Genomic DNA, 20,086 nt, shown 5'->3' on the forward strand with positions numbered 1-20,086 from the left:
CCAATTTATCTTGGAGGCTACAGCTTCGAGTAGCCCTCCTGAAGGTGCCCACCAGTGAGCTGGGTGGTCAAAGTCATTTACAAAAGTCACCAATTGTCTGGTTCTGCTCATATGCTTTAAGTCCAAGGCTATTCTTCTTCCTCTTATCTGATCACAGTCCCCCAGCTGTGCAGTATGTGCCACATATAAATCCAGAGATCATAAATAATTTGCTTTGTTGAAAAGCAACCCATGATAAACTCACTGCCTCTTTCAATCTGCGCTTGCACACAGTGCCCTCCTTGCTCCTCAGTGCTTTCTGCTCCCTTGGCATGAGCAAGCATCTGCATTTTTATCCCACTTTAGGACCCACTAATAACTCTCTCACCAGTCCACCATCAATGCACTGGAGGAGAGCACAGGAATGGTAATTCAGGGCTGTGATGCAGTGGTACGTTGGAAGGGGATGCTCAGATCTCTGTGGCATGCATGCCAGCACACTGCTGGCAGCTGTGCACCATCTACCAAAAGCAAGTAGGCCTGCTGGCATTTAGCTGTGCTGCTAGTGCTTTAACACAAGGGCATCGTCACAAAATGGTGGTTTGCATGCTTTAGTTGTGGGAAGATACAAGTTGTGCTGCAGTTGTTTGCCACTTGAAGCAGGATGGTGGGCTCAGGTATACTGGTGTCCCAACTTTTTGCTAATCTTGCTGTGCTGTTATCAGTCATTGGACGTGGCTGATGGGAGCTCTTGTGAGAAGTCACCTTTGTGCAGTATGATCTAGTAACTCAGAAAGTTATCACTGTCTGAAGAAAAGAGTTTGAACTGAAGCTTCGGGAGGACTCAATGGTAAGCAAAACATCTGGCAAATAACTGTGACCAAGTCATTGAATTTACTAACTCTTTGCATCAGGGAAGGATTTCTTGTGCAGTTTTTCAGCATTTTGTTGGTACTAGTAAAATTACTTCCCTGTGGTAATCTTTTTAGGTGATGAAAACACTGGGAAGCTTCACTGGACTTCAGATCAGGGTCTTAGAAAAGACAATGGTTATAGTAGTCATCTGCCCTTAGACTCAGCTTCCTAGCCTGCTCGCCTCTCTGTTTTTTATATAGGACGTACATTTCCTTATGCATGGAGAGCCCTTCATGGTAGATGTGGCTCAGGTCTCCCCCTGTATTGTGACCCAGTCACATCCCAGCCATTGCTAATGGGAAAACTCGGCTCATTCAGCCCTTCTGGGCATCTGCCTTGAATGCTACCCACATGAGCTTGAAACATCAGTGGCATTTGTTTAATGGGGGAACAAATGCAGGGATTGACAAAAGTAATTTTTACCCCTTGTTTCTAAATGCACATGCACTGTTGAGTGGGAAAATAGACTGGAATGGATTAGCCCCTCTTTGTCTTTGTCCTCATCCACATCCCCTACCTTTCCCTGACTCCCACAGAAAGTTCTCTTTGTTGGCATGCCAACCATTGTTTTCTAGCACACTTCTAGAAATCCCTGCTAAGTGTATATTGTTGTCTCCCCAAGAAGATATGAGTGCAGCCGCACGCAGTTACAGGCAATGCATAAATGCATGGCAACTCATTAGCCAGGGCTTTTTTCAAAGAATTTTTAACTTCATCTTTGTTGCCTCAGCTGAAGGATATGACATAGGAAGGTGCAGAGAAAATGAAAAGCGTGTAAAAAGTGGAGTGGCTTTGTGGCTGCATTGAGGGATCTTCTATGCCTTGCTTGTTATGTAAAAGCTATCAGAAAGAGGGGAGAATAAACGAAATCATTTTCTTCTCAGCATGTGCTGGGACCCAGCACTGCAAATAAATACATTGTTAGTTGAAATCAGTGTTTTGGTTTCTCCCTTCCTTTGTGAGATGCTGTAGAGGAAGCAGATTAAAGATTGCCAGCTTTCTGGCAAAATATACTGGTGGCATCATAATGACTTCATTATGGTCTCTAAATGAGCTAACAGACTAATAATGTGTTCAGGAAAAAATACACATTATGAACATGCACACAGGTGTAGGGTTAACCCCTTCTTCGTCACCCCTTGCTTTGAATCCAGCTACTGCAGCTTAAGCCACACTTCAGTGCTCTAATAGCTGGGCAGTAAAGGATTTAATTCAACAGCTGTGTGCCAACTAATTGCAGCTGTATTTTCTTCTGAGTTCATCTACAATGCAAACAACATGGCAGCTGTTTATTTGTTTGTTTGCTTGGCTGGTGGTGGCTGGGAATGCTGCTGCTAGGTGGAAATGCCAGCACACTGGTGCAGAGGCTCTGTGAGGCCCTGCAACTCAAACCTCCTTTTATTAAAAAGGCTTTCAAAAGTGGCTTATATGACATACCCCTCCTTTGGTTTTCCCTTATTGCTTTACATGTTGCATAAAACACGTTCACTGGAGGAAAGGGAGATACAACAGTAGGCCAAATCCTTCCGTGCAAGCTAATTCTCTGCTTCCCTCACCGATGTCTCCTCCACCTCGCCTTCAGCATCACTGGACCCAGACTCTTACTGTCCTCATCACAACTCCTGTAGCCCTCCTACCTCCTCATCTCTGCCTTCATCACTTTCTGCCTCTACTCATCTGTCGCTTAAGTCTCTGCACCATTTTCCATTTCTGGATTATGTAAAAATCTTCCAGAATGTCCTTGTTAGCCATATATAGCTCTGCATGTTTTCTCCTGATGTTTTCTGGACATGATAGTACCAACATTATGGTTACAGAATGAAAGCACGGAAGAACAGGATACACGCAATGTTCTGCACATGCTCGGCAAAGCCAACATTTCCAAAGCACGTGGGACTTCTATTATGTGTGAAGACCAGCTATGAAACTCTTGCTCAGGCATCCCTGACATGGCTCAGAAAACTGAGGTCTACCTGCCAGGTAAGTGTCTTGTACAATGATAGATACGAGTCAGGCACTGTTGCTGTATGGTAGGGTGTACTCATATAGTTGGAATATCTGGGATGTACAAAAGTCTGTCAGCTCTGCTGCCCAGGTCTCCCTGCATCTGCCAGAGGTCCAGAAATCCAAACAAACAGAGGAAGTCCTGAAAATGTCCTGAAATATCCTAAAAATAGGCAGAATTTCTAGGCGGAAGAAGAACTTGGGTTCAGGAAAATATGAGCACATGGAACAAAGCCATCTTTAACGTAAGCCACCTTTAATGTATAGATATTGCTACCCTGTCCCATAATATTTGAACTTATGTATCCTGTTTTCTGATGGATTTTTATCTGGAGGCTGACTTTGGTATGTAGGAAGATGCAGTATCCAATGGGAGCTTTTATGTCATTGGCATCATTTATACGGCCTTTTCCCCTCCCATATGATGTTTAATATAGAGTGAATTCATACCACAGCCCGTGGATAGTGTTTTCAAGGCAGACGCTTCTAAGGTCTCTGTCTTCTGCCTGCCCTCTATTTTCATGAACTATGTTGGAGTTTTGTGTTTTGAGGTGCCTGCTCACCTGCCAGATGTAGCTGAACTTAGTCCATGGATGCAAAGATTATGAAATAGGACAAGAGATGGACACTAACACACGGATAGTATGACCATATTGGAATTCTTTCCTTAGGAAATGAGGCCAAAATCTGCTAGCCCAGTTCCTGCTCTTCCACCCCACAAAGTGCTGCAACACCCTTTTTCTGGCCTTACTCTACCCACCACCCTACCCAATAACTTTCTATTGAGACCATAGTCTAGGCAATATTGTGCTCACTGTGCCAATCCTCTCTGTTCAGCCCGTATACTGGGTCTTACTCCCTATTATATGTAAGCTACTTGTCCAAACTGCCCTGATGGAGAGATGCCTTTCTCCAACATTCTTGTGGCATCATGTTTGGTGAGAAGTCATCTCTCACCTGCCTTGTTGCCAGCATCTAATGTCAATGTTAGAGCTTCAATCTGAGTTCTTCCTGCTCTCTTATACAGTGCCTGTTTGGTGAGGGAGCTTCCCAGGAAAACCTGCAAAGTTGCTTCATTATTTACTTTCAGATTCCCCTTCCCTGGGCTTCTGTGACAGCAGCTTAGCTGTGACAACAGTGGTACACTATGACTGCTGCTGACTGTGCTCTGCGGTATTTTCTCCTTACCTCCTGGCATGCCTAACCTACATTCATTTATTGCCTTCAGTCGCTGTTCATAAAGTCTCTGGACCAGAGTTTAGTCGGGGGGTTTGCTGTTCCTAGCACAGTAAGATACTAACCTGAAGACTGAGTTTCTCAGGCAACGTGGTACAACAGTAAGTAATAACATCCCACGGATAACAGCAGTAACAAATCCAGCCATTTCCCAGCAGAGGAATGGTGCATCAGGATCCTTTGTGAGTCAAGCACTGCACCTGAAAAAGAGAGGGACCTGTACCGTGGGTCAAGCTGCTACAGCTATGCATTGAGTCCTCTTTCTGCATGTGGGGCAGTGGAAGTATCTAAGAAACTAAATGGTCAGCAAACTGGTTAGAAGAACCATTGTGTAAACTGGCCTGCTGCTGGGAAAGTGCAAGAGAATTAGAAGGACATGTCTGAGGTACTAATTATTCTACAAAGTCAAGATAACCAGGAGATGCCAGGGCAGTGCCTGCCAACGCAGTCCATTGAAGGTCACCAACTCTTTCTTTAAGAAACAGCATTTTCTAGTGTATTATTGCTGGTGGTTTACACTTGCAATCAATTTTAAATTAAATTAAAAGAGGACTACTCTTGCAGTTTTGATCCACTCTCCCCCCATTTTGTTGGTTCCTTTGGTTGCTTCTGTGGGTGGGGTACATTAAAGAAACAACTAATTACAAGCCTGTTGCACCCATTTTCTGAAGTCTTTTTACTGGTCTTTGGTAAGCAGGTTGAAAACATCTCCTTTGAAGAGCTAGACTGCAGAGCCCAGGAGTCTAGATGGCATGCTTCAAAATGTTCTGAACTTCTGAAATAGCACAAGTGTTGCTTCACTACTTTTATTGGTCAAAGCCATGACAAATAGCCCTCTGCAATGAAAATTCCAGAATGGTCTGTGAGCCTGATCAATGCTGATTTACCATGCTCCATGCTGTCCTTGCCAAAACTGATGACTATATGCAGATGAACGTGTAAGAAAAGACATCTGGGACTCATCTATAAACAGTATATAACAAACAGTTCTTCTGTAAAACAGGCTATTGTTTATGTATGACTGCATCACCACTGCATCTTCTTAGGGTTTCTGTAAGAAGTGGGCAGTTGCCTTCAGCAATTACGTAAGTGGCTTGGCTGTTCCATGAAAAGTGGAAAACAGAGAAATAAGCTTTTGGATTGAGGGTGAAAATTAAGGCATGAGTGGCTATTATCCATATCTTCTAGTCCTCTGAGTCTGCAGTAAAGTAGACCAAGGGGTAATAAAGCTGTTGAGCTGGTATGAATGATTCTTTAGATGGTGTTCTGCTTAAGCATTCATTCCTTTCAAGCTATTTTCTTGCTTTAAAACTGCTTTTTAATGTATGTAGCTTAGGAGCTATTTGTAACAAGCAGAGAACTCTGGCTGCATGCAGGTACCATTCATGAACAGCAAAGTCACCTTAGAAGAGTGTATGGATTTTCTTTAGAGACAGAAGGGCTTTCTTTTGTAGGAATTCTGTTTATTAAAACAGATAATGTGTATAAGAAGCAGAGAGTCATTTTCTGCTGCCGCTGAAGATATTCAGGCTGGGATTTTCAGATCAATTCAGGTATTGGGCAGCCTTAAGTCACCTGGAAAATGGTGGCCTGTGTACACTGTTATTCACTAAAATGGCCTGGAGCAATTCTGGTCTTAGGAGACCTATAGTCAGACTCTCAGTGATATACACCTATTCTACTGGAGCAGCTCAAATTCATACTGGATGGAGATATGGCTATGAAGATGAAGGCTGTAGCCATTGATTTTTTTTATTTTTCCCATTTACTGCCACGTCTTCAAGAAGCTGGTCACCAGCTCCTGTTCTCAGTTCATGACTACAACCTGGTTGTGCTGCAGACTTAATGGCCCATACCTTCTTTCTTTTCTGATATTTTTTCTCTGAAACATAGAGGAAAAAATATAGCACACAATGCATCAGCTTCCTGTTCCAATCCTATGACTGGAGATGAGCCAGCTTTGTTCCCTGTAGTGTGTTTGCATAGGGTTTGGATGCAGAGTGTTCCTATAGGGACAATGAACATGTCACCTGGAAGAGCAGCTGGTTTGCATATGATCTCAGCTACTGAGCCATTCAGTGCCAGAAGTGAACAGTGTGGCACCCATAAAATCTTTCATTCATGCTAGCATAAAGCCAAGCATCAGTTGAGTTTGCATGGGCCAACTACCTTTCTGTTTGCCTGCTTTAAAGGTAAAACCTGCCATGAGCATGGAAAATGTATTCATGAGTGAAAGTTTATTGATAGGAAAACAATTGAAGGAACTGAGCACTTTCCCGAAACAATAAGTGGGCTTTAAGGAAGGTATATTTGAGGGTGAAAATTCTTGTTACTGTGCAACACCCCTTGTGAGGATACAACACCCAGCAGAAATATGCAGGAGTAACTGGGAACAAGACTGTTCATGTAGGAGAAAACAAAATTATCCCATAACGAGCTACAATGCAATCCTAAGTCCTTTGGAGGTGATACAAAAACTTCCACTAATTCTGAATAAGGTTTGGATGGGGCCTGTGACAAGTACAAACTGAACATTACAGGGAATCCAGATCCTAGCAATGGGATCATCATTTTTGTTCAATAAAGTAATTGGGAAATGGTGTTCACTTTGGGAAAGGCTCTTTAATGGGAAGATTTCATCCTTATTGGACTAGTGTAGAAATGAGAACCATCATTCATACTGATAAGGGTAGTACAGATTCTCAGACACAATTACATGCTTACACTGAGATGGAAAAATGAAGCGACCTGAATTAAAACTGTGATGGTATGAAGGAAAGTGCGAAAGGGGATATATGTAAGAGGGCACGGTTAGACAAGGAACTGAAGGCCCCAGGGAAAAATACCAGAGGACTGATGAGATAGCTGGCGAGGGGGACTCTCAGAAAATGTTCTGAAGGGAAAGAGAAACTGAAACATTGTTTGGAGAGCGTAGGGCATCTGTGACAAGCTTCCTGCCGATTATACACTGCAAAAATGGCAAGTCACTGGCTGCTTTCTGCACTTGATATTTAGAGGAAACTCTGCATTTCATCTCTCAGCATTCTTTCCTGCCCCCCTTGGACTGGCATCACTCTGTAATGCACTCACAAGACATCATTTTAAGGAAAATAAAGATTGAGGGCTTTTTGTTGTTTTTTTGTTGGGCTGCTTTTTTTTTCGCAGAAAGAGCCTAGCATTGACCTAAAGCTGTTCCCAATGAAGTCAGTGGTAAAGTTCCCACTGACATTTCATTAGAGAACAGTTGTAGTGTCACAGAGGCTTTTTGAAAACACTGCCCTCTGCACGCCAAACAAATCAAGAGCAAACAATGCAAACCAGATCCTGCAGTTGAATTCGTTTCTGTCCCTGTTTCTGGGCCAGAAACAATAGGAAGTTTGCAACCAAGTGAAGACTCTGGAAGTGATGGTGTGGGGAGGTGTGTGGTGGGTGTATTTTAGGATCTCCTTCCAGAAGAGGTGCAGAATAGTCACATTCTGACTTTAAAGAGGCTGTCATGCCATGTGGGGATGATCCATCCATCCTTCAGGTTTATTTGTCCCTATTTTCTAATATGGGTTAAAGTAATTCAGTTTACACTAAGGTAATCTCTTTTTTACCTCCTGCTTTTTTACTACTTTAGATATTAGATATCCATAACTCATAAGTTGACTAAGGAAACTATTTTTTCCATAGTAATTTTGTTTGTGTTACGAGGAACAAGGCCTGTGATGAGAGCTTGTATCCTTTAATACGTCAGCTGATATTTTGATAAATGTCATTACAAGCTCATTTAGAGCAGTGTTTTCCAATGTCTCCCAATTAGTGGACGCCTACAAAATTTTTAACAAAGGTGAAGCACAGCATAAGTGTAGTGACTTCAGCCACTTTTCTCAGATCCCTTGTAAGTAGTTCACATGCTACCATGGGCCTGTAGGCCAGCGGACAGCCATCACTAATTCAGAGGCTCTTTTAACACTTTTGCCACTAGGCATTGTAAAGAGACAGTGAAAGAAACAACCATTGCCTGAGACAAGCAGGAAATTAAACAGGCAAGATCTGAGTTATGAAACACAAAGAGGGAAGGGACTTTGAACTCTTTTACTTTCTAACATTTGCCCAAAAAGTGACTTTTTTTAAAAACTAATTTGCAAAGAACAGTGCCACTAGTTTCTGTTAGTTCCTCAGTCCACCTCTATCATTCCTTGCCTCTGAGGAGGCTGATCTATGGATATTAAAAATAGCCCGCATTTTGTCAAAAGTGTTTTTGTATGCAAAGGCTTTTTTTCTATATGCAAGGCATCTGTGTGGTCTGTTTCAAGTTCTTTGGTAGATAAACCCAGCTTTCTCTTTCCAGAATGGTTGGGTTAAATACTTGAAAATATTTGAAGCAACCCTTCTGATTGAATGCAGGAAAGATGATCACAGGGGAGCTTGGCCGTCTGGCCATCCACAACACTACATCTGTAGTTCAGTGACTTGCAAATTGTGTCACATCTGAAAACTGTCCTCAGGCAAGAACGCGGTCTAACATGCCCAAATGTAACTAGGGCACTCTATAAATACATTCTGAATGGGGTCTTGGTTTCCCTGTTTGTGTAAACACTTACCTGTCTCAGAGTGTTGGTGAGAATTCATTAATTTATGCCGAGAGAACACTTTGAAGGTCTGAAACATTGTACATGTCACATATTACTATTATAATGGGACAGATCCTTCAGATTTGGTACACTAGCTGGCTTTGAATAGAGATGGAAATGCCGTGGACCCTGTTCTTAAGGGTGCTATAGGCATTGTTAATTCAGGTTTGTTTCAAAATACTCAGAGGGTGCATACATTGGAAGCACTGACTTCTTTCTATTGTGTTTAGACCCAACATGAACCCAAGTGCTCTGAGACTGCCACCTCATGCAGCCACAAGAACCTGGAACTCCAGGTCCTAGAGTTGCTCCAGTGCTTCACATTTTGTTATACATGATGAGTCAAATGACAGGTATGTACATTTCAGACCACTGACTGGGCAAGAGAATATGGAAAAAAGTTAGAGGTAATGCGTTTCTAGTGACTTGCTTCTTTAAGGATTCAAGAGCTTTTATGGGTTAAGATGTAAGGCATTTGTCCTAAAACAGTTGCAGTATGGATTTCATTTCAAACATCAAGACATGCTGCTCTTTTCTACTATGCCTGCCTCCCCCACCCCACATGTTTGTGACTATTACTGTGTGGTTTTCTCACGGCTCAGTCCAGGAGATTTCAAGCCTGTTCATCTCCCACATAACAAATTTTCTAGTCCAAATACTCGTGACTGCAGTGACCATGACGTCAATGTCTTCTTTTGTTCTACTTCACAGCTTCTTACTCAGTACTGTTGGTTTCTTTTCCTGCTGTTGCCTGGACCCTCTGTCTTCTACTTAGTCTCCAGGCTCAGCAGCCTCAAGGTGGTCTGCAAGGCTGTTTTGTTCTTTCCCAAATTACACTTTGGATAAGGTCAGCAGCTGCCTCCTCCTAGAAAGCCAAGGTGCCTCCTATTAGTTGAGTGACTGTAACTTCTTCCCAGGTGAGGTCAGGATGTGTTGCTCCAGCTGAGCTCTGGGCTTGCTGGAACCCAGGAGATAGAGTGCTGCCTTTTAACCTGAGAACCAGTGACTTCCCATTTACAGCATCCTACTGAATTCAGAATTTGCCCCTGTGCCAGCTGTGGCAACCCTCCTGTGGGTTTTCTTCTGGTGCTGCACACCCCTTTCTCAGGCGTGAGGTTTCCCAACTGTTTTGCAAGAAGCTGGTCATTTGAGATCACCCCACAAGTTTATACCTTGTTTAAGGTCTACTAAGCCCCCATAGTGAGATTCCTTTGAATGAATTCTGTGGGATATGGAAAAAAGATTTTTGGAAGAGGGGTGTCTTTTCTGAGGGGAGGGGAGCTTCTGGCTTTATATTTCCACTTGAAGTCTTCAGGTTTGTGCTTGTACAGGCTGAGAGGCTTGAGATGAGATCTCATCCACAGTTGTTCATTTTACAGTTTTATTAAAAAAAATAACATGGGGGAATTTTCTAGATTCCATCCAATCCATAATAACTTTTGAAAAGTTAATTTGCTGCAGCTGCTTTATAACTTCTCCTAAGGCCACAACTCAACATGATTACACAACCGCAGTAACTTTTATGGCTGAGTGGAAACACTATCCTGGTTTTGTTGTTCTACAAAAGCCAATATTTGGTTTAAAGATTCCCTTGGATTTTTAATCCACTTTGCTAGGAAATCTCACTTGCCACCACTAATTTTAGAGACTTCACCTGCTTTTGTACCTGCTTCTTGCCACATATCCAACAGGTCTACTGCATATTGGGAAAAAAACAAACAGTCCTCCATCTTCTGGGATATGAAATGCGTCATTGGTGTCTTCTGTTAGGCTCTACTATGAAGGTCTTAATGGGGACTAAGATTAGATACCCTATTTCTCCTTCCTGACAACCCCCTCCTGTGTGAGAGCAGCGTGTTGAACACAGCATCCAGCCCGCTGGCCCCTGGGTATGCTAATAAAAGTTCTGCTTCTCCAATCAGCTGGCTTTGCCCGAGGAGTCTGTCAGCAAAAATAAAAAGGATATTTCTATTTAAATACCATACAGTGTCTGCACATTGAAAAATATTTTTACCGTGGTAGCATACATGCCACTACCAATAAGAGTATATTGTTGTTATAAGTTGGCTGTTAAAATTCAGCCAGGACTAAAAATTGCCATAGAAAGTCTCAGCCTAGAAGGTATTTGTTTATTTTGACAGGTTATTTAAAACAAGGAATGAAAAATAATTAGTGGTTTTGGACTTCTACCTTGCATTTTTCTGTTTAAAAAGGTCTTAGATTACATTTTCTGGTGATTGGATCCTGACAGAAGGCTTATATCTTGGGGAGGAGTGGGAACAAAAAACTAGCAGGCAAATTCTGGGGTTTCTTTTTTAGAAAAAAAAAAAAAATCTAGTTCAGGGTGAGAACAACTGCTAGACCTTTCTTCCCAGCAAGTGTTGAGTTTTTCCCCACTGAGAATACAAAAAACATATTCAATGATTGTCCAAATGAAGTGTAATTACAGAGGTATAATAAACATCAGTACAAATGATCATTTTTGCATTTGTCTGTTTGGATAAGGGATTAGAGCTTTTCCACCTATAACATGCTGAGCCTCTGAAAGGCCTGAAGAGATAGAAGTGTGCTCCTGGGTCCTCTTCATTTGTAGGTGGAAGTTATTGGCTCAGAGAGATGAATCCCCACATGATCAGCCCTGTAAACTAAAGACAGGCACCTCAATTTGTATGTAGATAAGTTGCCTAACATCCAGGGAACACAGTGGTCTCCCCAAATTCGACAGGAGCTTTGGCTGGTTGTATAACATGGCCATAGTATAACATGGCCATATAGGTGTTGAATCTGAAACACATAGGCCAAAGATTTTTAAAAAATGGATGCCAAAAATAAGGGTCCTAAATCTATACTTAAACAAATAAACAAACACCTGATTTTCAAACTGCTGAGCACCCAGTGGCTTGGCCCCAGGTTTGAATACTGTGGCTTACGTGACTTGTCCAAAGCCACACAGGAAATCTGCTGCAATTCCAGGAATAGAGCAAAGATCCTGTGCTTTAACCGCAAGCTGGCTATGTTTTATTTGTCAGCAGTCATTCCCACAAGGAAGCTAAACCAGGGATCTCACTGCATCTAAAGTCAGCAGGGTTACCTACTAGTGATGAAGCTAAAAGATGTTCCTTGTTCTATGAGCAAGTCAGTTATGTACGAGATCCCGGAGCAGCAGCTGGGTGCTTTGAAGAGCCTGTCTCCTTAGGACACACACAGGATTAGACATCAAAGCTAAAGGGCAGTATGCCCACTTCTGCATCTTCTGCATTTCAGGCTGCTGCATGGGTTGAAACCGTGCAGATTTGTGGCGTACAACTGTGTTGTAGGTGTAGAGGGGAGAGGTGGGGCATGCCCTTTTGTTTCTTTAATGAGCTGCTTCTGGGGTACCCAGCAGGACAGAAGCTCTTCTGTTCACAGCTGATATTTCTTCCATTGCCAGCTGTTAACACGCTGCTTCTCCACCATGTGAGGTGGGCGGTCTAAGAGTACTTGTGCCAGTCCTGACCTTGGAGATGTCGCTCCTGGCCCCTACCTGCCACTGCCCATAAGGCTGTAGAGCCAGCATCAGCTTCTGTGCAACACTCTGGCTCTGAACCTGCTCTGAAGTCTAGGCTTGTGTTCCCCCCCACTCCCGCCCCACACTGTTTGCATGCGTGTGCCAGAGGACTGGTGGCTGGGAGGACTTCTGACTTTCTAAAGCAGAGGAGTTTGAAGTTCAGTGGCCGGAGTTGGAGCCCAGGTTCTTCTGTCAGTGGGCTGCATGCAGGAAGGATGGACGACGCCAGGTGTCCATTAGGCAGCCCAAGAGGGGTTCCTCCAAGGAGGGCATGGATGCGTAGGCCATCTAGAGTGGATGAGAAGTGTGCTTGAAGCCAGCTTGTATATTCACCTTACTTTCCAGTGTAGGGATGATCTTAGGCTGCTTTTAGGAGATCTCCACATAGACGTAACTGCCCTCATGCTACCAGGCTGCATGTGCTGGATGATATCAAACATATTCAGAACAGTTGAATCCAAAGATGAGGCCTAAACTAATATAACTAATTGTTCGTTGACGCTATATTGCTTTATGCTATCAGGGAATTGAACTTTTCTGAAAGAACTGGTTGGTGCCTATCTAATTGCATTTAACTATACTTCCCATAAATACCAGAATGGATTTAAAAATCTGTTATTTCACTTTGAAGTTTATGCCTGTGAGCTTGAACTGTTTTATATGGAGTTGTGCAGGTGAGAAGGTGCTGCTGGAAAAAAAGCATTGAGCCACAGTTTTTGTAAAGAAAATGTTGAGACTCTCTTCAGGGTATATGCATTTGACATTGTATAATGCCAGACAGTGGTTTCCAAATGACATCTTATGTAACTCCTGAGTCAAATAAGATAACAAAAAGATCTGTGTTGCAGTCAAATAACCATAACTAAAAACTCTCTGAACATTATACTTATATACTTATTGCTAAACCAGTAAGGACAATTACAAATTACAAAGTAGAAAATGTTTGAACATTCATTACCATATTTCTTCTATCAAGGCAAACCACACATTCCTCTTAGACACATGCCAAATGTGAGGCTTTAAAGAAAATGTTTCTTGAGTTATCCAAGTATAAGGAGCATCTGAGTGATTTTCTTAATTTTTTGGATTGTGCAGTGCTAATCTGAACAGATTTTCTTCGCTCTTGAAAGGAAATACATTGAACTCTGGACTAAGACCAAACACAGAAAATTTCAGGCTACCTAGTAATATGAAGGGGAGTGGGGGATTTGTAAGTGACAAGTGGGATATATTGGAAGTCCCATCTTGGTTTCAACAATAGAACTGGTATCTTGATACTTGCATTTAAGAAATGTGGATTTCCACATACTAACCATCTTTCATGAATTACTGCAGATCTGACAAATTTGAGTTATTGTGCTCCTCCTGGGAGATTTTTAAAGCCAAATGTAACAACAGATTATATGAAACAGCTGGTCAAACAGAATGAGGAACCAGTTCATTGGCATTTGATGAATTAATAAAAACAGGCACAATACAAATTTCAGCAATAGTTAGCAATTCTCCAGGAGAATAGGAACCAAAAAGAAAAGAGCAGGAATCAAATTACAGCAGCTGTTTGGCCAACAGGTAGGGGGTAACTATTTCTTCATGGCTAAAGCTTGGAAAACTCTTGAAAGATTCCCTGGAAAAAAATGCACTCCTTGCAACTTGTGCAGATGATAGCTGAAGTACAGTGCTTAAATAGATTTCTGACTGTTCTTTTGAGGAAAAGCCAGTGAAAGAGAGAAAGGTTGCACATCAGATTGTCTGCTAATGCAGGAATACGTAAGAACAGGCTTGGGTCTCTCATGGGGAATGAGTGGCTGTAGAAATAGCAATCCTTCTGCTGTTGTCTTTACGGTTCCAGTGGCAAGAGGAGGGCTTTGAGAACCAATGTATATGACCAAAAAAATGGGGAAAGGTGTTTCACAACAGCTATAACACTGAATGTTATCCTGCCAGCATTTTCTGTAGCAGATCATACAGAAGTTCCCATGTAGGAGAATATCTTTACAGGGGACAACCTGAGGGACTGTGTGAAGGTGAAATATCAGGAGAAGGAACTGAACAACCAGCTGATGAAATGATTAATAGTGAATTAGCAGGATTAGATGGTTTACACCCTAGAGTACAAAGGGAAAACAAGTGGATGCAATTGAACTGATGCTTACAATGTGCTCTCTGTCACCTACGTCAGCCACCACACCTAGTGGAATAAAGAACCATGTGGATAACAGTGATTTCTGAAAAGCTTTTGACAAAGCCACTCAGCACAGGCTGTTAAATAAACAAATGAGTCATCAGATAAGATGGAAAGAGGGAAAAATGGAGGGACCTCATCAGTGGGATCTCACCGGGTTGTCAGCTGAGACCCGTGTTGCTCATCAAACTCAGCAGTGACCGCTAGTGAAATTCCGCGGCTGTTCCTACACAAATAGTACAAAAATCATGTATGGCTTTACACAGTCTAAAGTGAACTGCAAAGAGTTTCAGAAGGCACTGACAATATTGCATGACGAAGTGATAAAATGGCATATGAAGTACAATATTCATATATGCAAGATAATACATACGGGGGAAAAAACCCACCCTAGCTATGAACAGAATGGCGATCTAACTGAGCTGCTGCTATTCAGAAAATTGGTCTAGGAGTCACAAGATAATTCCCTGAAAAGGCAGCTCAGTGATGGTCAAAAAGAGAGAAAGAGAGGTAGCAATGATTTGAAAGGAACTAAACCAAAAACCAAAATAGATTATGCCTCTGTCCAAATCCATTATGTGCAGTTCTGGTTACCACAGCTAGAAAAAGATAGAAGGGAGGGAAATAAAGCTGGTGAGAAATATAGAACAGTTTCTGTAGGAGAAGAGACTAATAGATTGGAAAAGAGATGAATGGTAATATAGGTCCATAAAATCATGAAGAATGAGGAACAGGGAGGATTACTCATCGTTTCTGGTAATAAAAGAAGCAAGGAGAAGCTAATAAAAGTATCAGGCAGAGGTTTTAAACAGACCAAAGAAAGGACTTTTTAATTCGATGTGTAATTAAGTCATGAAACTCTTAATCACAACATATCATGGAGGCCAAAGGTTTAGATCAGTTAGAAGACAGATTAGTCAAATTCATGTAGGATAGATTTGTTTATAGCTAATAAACACTGGCTACAGCCTCCAGCCCAAATGGTTAATCATTGATTGCCAGAAATGCAGAAGGTGTGTCAGGGGAAGAACTGTGTTATATGCCCTGTTTCTTACACTCTTTCCACAGATGAACCTCTGATACCGCTGGAGGTAGCAAGCTACTCAGATCCAGAAAAAACATTTCTGTTCTGTTCGAATTCAACTTGATGTAAAGAAGAGAAGTGGTTGGTGTAAGAGAGTTTTAGGAGGTGGTATTTTCCTTCTACAGGTCTTCCAGACATCTATTTGACCTTCTGTATAAATTAGTTTGAAGATATGTGCAACTGAAGCAGGAAATTAATGACTGTTTCAGCAGCTGCAGGTAGTCCAAATCTCTACCCTCCTGGCGTATCTCCCGCTCCACACCATGAAGAGACCCAGGAGGGGAAACTCTGAATAATGTGTGCATCACAAAAAGTAGCTGCAAGTCATGAGCAAATGTTTTAAATTTCTTGGGAAGGGATATTTTCCCAAGGCTATCCTCAGGCTGTGGATATCTAGTGGGGAGATAGATCTTGAGCCCTACCCTTGGCAAACTATGACATGGCAGCTTTGTAAGAGGGAGCAGGCTCCGCATTTTAAAGCTAAGTGTTTGAAAGGAAGGTTCAGGTCAATCCCTGAGGCAAACCTGCCATTCTTGAGGACTCTGCCATTGTTTGAGCAGTTGTATATGTATCTGCAGGTTTCCTGGATTCCCTTTTTGATCAATTTAGAACAGGCAAACCTGTATCCATAACCTGTGTCCTGGGCTGTGTAGCAGGGAAGCTCACTGCTCTGCCATCTTTGGCTTGCAGGAAATCAGCATGGAGTGAACTGGAGCAATAATCACAATCCTTTACCAGCTTTGGCATTGGACAAGTTGAACATTAACTAAAGGTGTAACTAGTTACTTTACAGGAAACACATCTGTAGGTCTTGCAAATGGAGAAGGGATTGTAATTGAACCCCTCTGTTAGGACAAACACAGCTTGTCATTGCTACTATGGAGGTAGCCCTCATGATTGGTATTAAGACCTCGTTGGAGATTTAACTGCAGTGTATATCTTTACTACATACAAGATTTGCTGACAATACCTGCTCGGGCTGTCATTTTTCTTTGCATCAAAGAAATGGCTGTGTCCACAAGGTGCTCTGTGTCAGTCTGGGGTAATGCAGATTATTAGCTGCTAGATGCTAAAGAATCCTTAAGAAATCACAATGATAAGATTGAATGATGACTGGAGGTTTTTTGTTTGTTTCTATGTGTTTCTGTCTTCTACAGCACTGGGGAGATCTTACCCTGACTCTGGACATATCCTCATTCTCTGACAGTGGTTTGTTGCTATTACACTGAATGCTGTTACTATGGCCTCCAGGCTTTAAATGCATAAAGACTATGGAGAAACACCATGGAATTTCTGGTAATTTGTTAAAGTGCATTTAAAGGTAAGGAGATGTGCTTGACTGATAATATTGAGACTTTCTTCATACAGGCATGTTTTTGCAATGGCAACACAAGCTTCTCCACAGTCCTTCAGTGTGTTCAACTCTGACCCAAAGCAATCCAGAGTACTGCATTGCCCATGACCTGAGACATGAGGCTCTACCGGAAGAAACCATTAAAGTCTCAATTCAGTCACCTGCAATAGGATACATTATTGTTATTACCTAGAGGGTAACAGTATGTGAAGGAGTACAGAGAGCTGTATAGGACTTGAGGCAATTAAACTTCAAACTATTGGCTCTTTGGAACTCCGTCCTTCAGCTCTTTTAGTCAGGAGTCATTTTCAGGAGTGACCTGGAATAGTTTTTATTTTGTATCTCAGTGGAATAGTACTTCATCTCCCATCAGCAAACACTCTGAATAAGAAGTTAGCTGTTCCGCACCCACAAAACAAAGATTTTCAAGCCAAGGTTTCAATGGATCTTGCACATACTACTTTTTGGAGGAAAATGTGCTTTATATTTTTCACTAGATGTAATAGAGTTACATTTTTTTAACTCAAGACTTCCTTAGACAAATCCTTCCTCACCAGATGTAAATGACCTATTGTGATCTATTTGATGGGACTCAGTTGTGACATTGTCTAATTCTCAGTGTGGATTTATCTAGGATAGAAAACATTAGTTGTCCCTAGAGTCTGAATTCAGTTAACAATAAACACTCCATTGAAATATCCACAAGATTTTTTTCAACAGGAAAAAGCCCAATAAATTCTCAGCTGTTCAAAATGTGTAAAATGTGTAAGAAAATGCTGCATAAAGGTATTGGTTGAAAACCAAAGTATTCAGTTACTATGCAGAAAGTCAATCAAGGATTTTCCACGGGGGACTCTGCTAAGCTCTTTGGCTGGTTTACTGAATAGTAGTCAAATATTTCAGGACTTGAGCCTTTTCTAAAGTTATTTTAACAGATTAAATCGGAATAAGGGAAGCTATTAATTTTTCAATCATATGATCTTATATTTACTCTTGTAATCAAATCACATTCCCACCCCCTCAGTTTTACTAAAGAAATGTGAATCTCATACTCTGCCTACAGTTCAAAAAAAAATTAAATTACAGTGAGTTTACTTTACATGGAATTGCTTAATCAGAATGCAGAGTTCCACTAATCATATTTAAATATAGTCACTATAAGCCAAACATTGACCTTAGGTTAAAAGATTTGTATGGCTTACTTAATGGACACCCATTTATAAAGCACCCTAAAGAATTCTAAATCATGTAGATGCAGGGCAAAATGAGACGATTAGAAATGCAGCAATGAACTGCCACAACCATTGTCATGCCTTGGAAATGGTATTTTAAATTCTGCCAGCTGTAGAGCCACTGTAAATGTAATAAAAATGGTGGGAAAGAAGCAGGAAAATAATGATTTTTGGCTGCAGTACAGTAGAGATTTCCAGAAGGTAAAGTGCATTCCATATGCATCTCAGGCCTTTATATTTCCAACACACTCTTCTGGCCATCAACACAAGGTAGATGTGTGAAGGCAAAGATGCATGTGTGAAGATATCTGCCTGCCTTTGTCTTAATTTTTCTTCTTGTGGTAGCAGCAGTGTCAGTGACAATTCTCAAAGGCACGAACAGATGCTTAGCTGCATAGCTATCAAAAAAATGAGAGGGAATGACATGTTTACCTGACAGTCGTGGCACTGAAAATCTCCCCAGAAGGTGCTAGCATATCATGGCTACCATGATTTCATCTACCTTTGCTCATGGTGGGTGTAGCATCAGTATAACTTTAACTCTATGGTAGGTAGAACAGTAGTGATTGTCAGTACTCACAATGTAAAGCTTCAGTAAAGAAGGACTCAGACGAGATTCTGATCAGCAGGTACAGTGTCCCTGGATGTGACTGCAAGTGAGCTAACTTGAACTACGTGGACCCAGTACTCTCACATGGTGGGTTTCTAATGGTGGCCTTATTTCTATTGCTGTTCTTTATGATTATCTGTGCAAGTATTTCTCTGGACTTCAGTGACATGCAATTTGTGACATGAGTCACTGTGTCAGAAGCAGGGTCTACTTTTTTTTTTTTCTTATCTACTGGAAGGATACGCATTACAATCTTAAAGCTCATTCATTATCACATGTAGTTTTTACAATAAATGTAGACACTTATAAAAATCAAGCTTTCCTTGCCTTGTAGTCTGTTTGCAACAACAAACTCCTTTCTCTGCCCTGTTCTGTTTTCATTTTGGTCTCAATTTAATGCTCTCTGAATCTTATTTTGCTAACATTTCTGAGAATTGGAGGTGGGTTGGCATTTTCCTGGGCTCAGAAATGGCTTAACTAACCAGTGAGTGAATGTGGGCCAGATAGCCTCAGAAGAACTTTAGTGTTGACGGGCCAAACTTGATGTGCTGCATCCCAGCAGTCCCCTGCAGCTGGGCTCACAGGAAACTAGCATTTAAATTCTCATCTGGGTTCAGTCAAATCATTATAAGCCATGATAGTTCTTCACTGTTTTATCTTTCCATGCAGAGGCCAACAACTCTTCTAGGTTAAGACGGGCTCCTTGGGGAAGCTCATGTTGCAGCGCTGAAACTAAGCTGAAACCCTCTATCTGTCTGCCTGTCTTTCCAGTCCTAAACAGAGATATTTATATCCTGCGCCTCACTGAAGCAGAGCGCTGTGCCGAATTTCATGGATCCCACAAACTTGCATGGATGTAAGTAGGCAGAATTTGGCCTTGACTAACAAACTATGAAGCTGAATCAGCCCTTTTCCCTTCCAGTTCTTTGCAACTTTGTCCACAGGATGGCTTCTGCTGTTCTGCTCCTCATCCAGCCAGCATGGCTTTCCTGAGGCCTTGGGATGTCATCTGCTCATGGAAACAAGGGGCCAAGTTCCTTGAGGGGCTTAGGGAATGCAAATGTGCAGTTGGCAGCTAGTCAGGACACAGGAGCTTGGGTCCCAGAGAGGGAAAAGATGCAAGACAAGCTATATATAGTATCTGATCTTGGTTTCTCTTCTGTCCAGCCAGTCCACTGACCAGAAGGACAGTGACCTGTGACAGGCACACTCAACTGTGAGGCAAGATCTCCTTGGCCTTTGCAAGGGAAAAGACATGCGTCTTAAACCCAGGTGAAGACTAGAGGAGAAAATGTCAGCTGCTCCTGGTTATTATTACCCCCTG

At 41.9% G+C, this 20,086-nt stretch overlaps 1 long non-coding RNA gene across 1 annotated transcript; it reads left to right on the forward strand.

Annotated features, from left to right (window-relative positions):
• The first annotated feature begins 2,189 nt into the window (after positions 1-2,189).
• On the forward strand, positions 2,190-19,044 carry LOC126053281 (uncharacterized). Its single transcript, XR_007510319.1, has 3 exons — positions 2,190-2,874; positions 8,984-9,106; positions 16,724-19,044. It is a non-coding gene; the product is annotated as an uncharacterized LOC126053281 (long non-coding RNA).
• The last annotated feature ends 1,042 nt before the right edge of the window (positions 19,045-20,086 follow it).

This window comes from Accipiter gentilis, chromosome 32 (assembly GCF_929443795.1).
Source record: "Accipiter gentilis chromosome 32, bAccGen1.1, whole genome shotgun sequence".
NCBI classification, from domain to species: domain Eukaryota; kingdom Metazoa; phylum Chordata; class Aves; order Accipitriformes; family Accipitridae; genus Astur; species Astur gentilis.